Below are 4254 nucleotides of genomic sequence, written 5' to 3' on the forward strand. Positions count from 1 at the left end.
AACAATCAGCAAAAGTAAAAGGCAGCTAACAGAACAGGAGAAGATATTTGCAAATGATAAAGGGTTAGTATCCAAAATCTATAAAGAACTTATCAAACTATACACCCAAAAAACAAATACTCCAGTGAAGAAATGGGGAAATGACATGAATAGACATTTCTAAAGAAGACATCCAGATGGCCAACAGACACATTAAAAGATGCTCAACATCACTCATCAGGGAAATACAAATCAAAACTGGTGTGAGACACCACCTCACACCAGTCAGAATGACTAGCATTAACAACTCAGGCAATGACAGATGTTGGTGAGGATGCAGAGAAAGAGGAACCCTTTTGCATGGCTGATGGGAATGCAAACTTTTGCCGCCACTCTGGAAAACAGTATGGAGGTTCCTCAAAAAATTAAAACTAGAACTACCCAGCGACCCAGCAATTGCACTACTATGTATTTACCCAAAGGATACAGGTGTGCTGTTTCGAAGGGACACATACACCCCAATGTTTATGGCAGCACTATCGACAACAGCCACAGTATGGAAAGAGCCCAAATGTCTGTCGAGGGATGAATGGGTAAAGAAGATGTGGTGTACGTATACAATGGAGTATTACTCGGCAATCAGAAAGGATGAAATCTTGCCATATGCAACAACATGGATAGAACTAGACGGTATTATGTTAAGCGAAATTAGAGAAAGACAAATATCATGTAACTTCACTCATGTGGAATTTAAGATACAAAACAGATGGACAGGAGGGAAGGGAAGCAAAAATAATATAAAAACAGGGAGGGGGACAAAACCCAAGAGAGTCTTTTTTTTTTTAATATTTATTTTTGAGAGAGAGACATAGAGTGTAAGTGGGAGAGGGGCAGAGAGGGAGAGGCAGAATCTGAAGCAGACTTCAGGCTCAGCTGTCTGCTCAGAGCCTGACGTGGGGCTCGAACTGAAGAACCACAAGATCATGACCCGAGCCGAAGTCAGACACCCAACTGACTGAGCCACTCAGGTGCCCCAAGAGACTCTTACATACCAGGAACAAACTGAGGGTTGCTGGAGGGGTTGTGGGTTGGGGGACGGGCTAAATGGGCAAAGGCTTTAAGGAAGACACTTATTGGGATGAGCACTTAATGTTATATGGAGGGGATGAATCACTGCATTCTACTGAAATCATTATTGCACTATATGCTAACTAACTTGGATGCAAATTAAGAAAAACTAAATATATTATTAAGAAGTATGGGGAAAATAATAGCTGAAGCAAATGTGACAAAATATTAGTGAGTTGAGTGGTGCCTAAGTGGCTCAGTCGGTTAAGCATCTGACTTGGGCTCAGGTCATGATCTCGCGGTTCGGGAGTTCGAGCCCCGCGTTGGGCTCTGTGCTGACAGCTCAGAGCCTGGAGCTGCTTCGTATTCTGTGTCTCCCTCTCTCTGCCCCTCCCCTGCTCACACACTCTCTCTCTCTCTCTTTTTCAAAAATAAATAAACATAAAAATTTTTAAAAAATAGTTGAGCTGAGTACGTATTTCATACTATTATAATATGGTTATTTTATATTTTTTAATAAAAAGAAAAATTGTAGTAAGTAAATAATAAGAAATTAAATAAATAACTTTACATTAAAAAAAGAGTTTGCCAGGTCTCAAGGCAGAGGGAAGGAGTTGCTGGTGATGGGTGGAGCTTGAACAGGGGTGGAGGTGTGAGAGCTGATGATTTATTTTGAGGTGAGGCGTCCACTGTGGCTGGTCTACAGGCTGATATAATGTCACCCCTGAGAAAGCTGACACCCCGAAGGGTTCAGATGCACTTGAAGGAGGCTCGGATTCCCTCTTGCGCGGCTGGGCAGGGGAGGGGCGGCAGCGGGCATGGCTGGGGGCCGAGGGCAGCCTCTCCGGGCGGGGCGGTGGGCAGGGCTGCTCTGAGCCCCGCCCAGAGCTGGGGCGTTGGGACTTTCTCCCGGGCAGGAACTTTGTCCTGTGTGGGAGCCGAGGGAAGCCTTGGTCTGTAGTCTGTTTGCCCTGAGACAGGGAAGATGGCCTTGTGGCGTGTGGTGTGCTTCTCTGGAGAAGTTTGGGTCCTGCCGTCTGAAAATAAGACTAGCTTTCCACCGGGTAGGAGGCCGCTTGCCAACCGCCCCAAATTCATTTGCTGCCATCTTGTGGCCCTGGGTGAGGGATTCCCCACCTATACACATCTCCCCCCGTTGCTACACGATGTTGCCGTANGTCCCCTGCCCCTCCACCCCTCCCCTCTGCTCCTATTCCACCTATTCCCCCCCAACACCTCTCCCAGCACTTACCCCATGGACCCCATGGTCCCCCTGAGGCTGGTTTCCCACGCCATTTCTGAACCCACTTGGCGGTTGTGACATGTCAGAAGGTGGCCTGTCCGCTCTCCCAGACTGGGACTGGCCATGCTAGACCCAGGGCCACTTGTACCATTGGGTCCTTTTGGAGAGCATCCTCTGGTTCCTTTAACTCCATGGGGAGGGGACCGCGCTCTGTCGTCTGGCGGAAGCACAGGTGGATATACCAGGAGGCTGCTTGGTCGGGCGTGGGGAAGGCGGTCCGTGCTCTCCGAAGACCTTCCTCCCGTTGCGCCTCTACACACGTGACGCTTTTCCCTAACAACTGGGCCCTCCAGAACAGGGGGCAGCAAACGCGCCCCACAAAGGCCCAGACGGTGAGTATGTCCGGCTCTGTGGGCCCCGCGGCCTGCGTTGCCAGTGCCCGGCTCTGCGGTGGTCACGGAGAGCTGCCGGGGCCCTGCGCGCCGGAGGGGGCTGCTGTGCCCCGGCGCGATGGGTTGAGGAGCACAGAAGGGGGGCGCAGGAGGCCCGTGGGCGTGGCCCACGGTGAGGAGGCGCTGTGGGGCCCGCTGGAAGGGGCAGACAGCCAGGCACAGGACGGAGGGCCAGGCTGAGGGACGCGCTTGGAGGGCAGTCTGGTGGGGAGAATCTGGAGGAGGAGGAAGTCAGGAATGAGGAAGTTCTGCCTCTGGTGGAGGGACTGAGGTGTGCGTGCAGAGGTTGGCCGGGGCGGGTCGGGGAGTGACACGGCTTTATTGAGATGCTAGGAGACCCCTGATCGGCCTCGGGTAGCCCCCTGCCCTGTTGCCATAGCCCGGGTTCTTAGAGCGGGGCGCTGTGTAAGCATGGCTTTGCGGAGCACACCCAGCCGTCTGAGTGGCCTCGGGTGCCTGGCTCAAGGTGACAGACGGAAACGTCAGAACGGGAGTGCCAGCTGGAAGAGAGGTGGTCGGGGCCCTGGAGAGTCACAGGACGGGCACCCAGTGCCTCCCGTTAGCCTCCAGATTGGGGGTTTGGGATGCCAGGGGTCCATCTACGCTGCCACCACCAAAAGTGACCAGGGCCCAGGTGAGAAGCTCCTGGAGCAGTTGAGGCCTTGCTGTGTTCCTGCGGAGGGTCTGGCCGGATGAGAGCTGTCAGTGCGCCAGGCCTGGTGCTGGGGGCCATGGCCCATCAGGACCCTCGGCCAGGCCACCCCCCACACACACACACTCTGCCCGACAGCGAGGTGCGTGTCTGGCGGTGCCGGCTGGATCCCGTCACACGTCTGTGGTCAGACAAGCAGCTGCACCTGCTTGCGTCCCTGGCAGAGTCGTAGGGTGCTAAGGAGTGAGTTTCCATCTCGGCCTGGAGGTGTCTGCGCCCCAAGGGGAGCCCAAGCTAGAGAAGTGTGGGTCCCGGGAGCCCCAGGTGCGTGGAGCAGGATTCAGGGGTCAGGCGGGTGCAGGGTCCCCGGGTGTGGCGGCTGGACTCACCCCTCGGCTCCTCGCACGGGGCATCTCTCCTGAGCCCCCTGGGGGGCTACTCAGACTTGGGGCGAGCCTAGCGGGAGTAGAGCAGCCAAGACCTGGGCCCCACATGCTGTGTGGCCCGCCGGTGATGAAGTCCTCTCGAGGGACAGAGGTGGTGCTTGTGGGGGACCGTGCGCCCCAGCCCCAGCTTACTGTAGGCGAGCAGGCTGGAGAGGCCTTGCAGTCAAGTCTCCCAGAGAGCCAGGCAGCGGCTCCAGGGAGGGGTGGAGACGAGGATGCACGGGACGCGGGGACACCTTTGTGTGAAATAACTGTCACGTACACTAAGCTGGCGTTCAGCAGAAGAGAGGGCTGTCAGCCCCTTCTGTCCCTGGCCCCCAGCCACCCCACTGCCTTCGAGGGGCGTCCAGTGCTCCAAGGACTCAGATCTGTCCCTGCGTCTTGCTGTGAGTTCAGACGAAGCTGGTTGGGTCC

At 54.9% G+C, this 4254-nt stretch overlaps 1 long non-coding RNA gene across 1 annotated transcript; it reads right to left on the reverse strand.

The window, feature by feature from the left end:
* Positions 1 to 1545: 1545 nt before the first annotated feature.
* On the reverse strand, positions 1546 to 2936 carry LOC144228773 (uncharacterized). The gene is made up of 2 exons (XR_013334259.1): positions 2300 to 2936; positions 1546 to 2084 (listed from the first exon to the last, which is right to left on the reverse strand). It is a non-coding gene; the product is annotated as an uncharacterized LOC144228773 (long non-coding RNA).
* Between the last annotated feature and the right edge of the window lie 1318 nt (positions 2937 to 4254).

Source organism: Crocuta crocuta, unplaced genomic scaffold, assembly GCF_008692635.1.
Source record: "Crocuta crocuta isolate KB4526 unplaced genomic scaffold, BGI_CrCroc_1.0 scaffold443, whole genome shotgun sequence".
In the NCBI taxonomy this organism is placed as follows: Eukaryota; Metazoa; Chordata; class Mammalia; order Carnivora; family Hyaenidae; genus Crocuta; species Crocuta crocuta.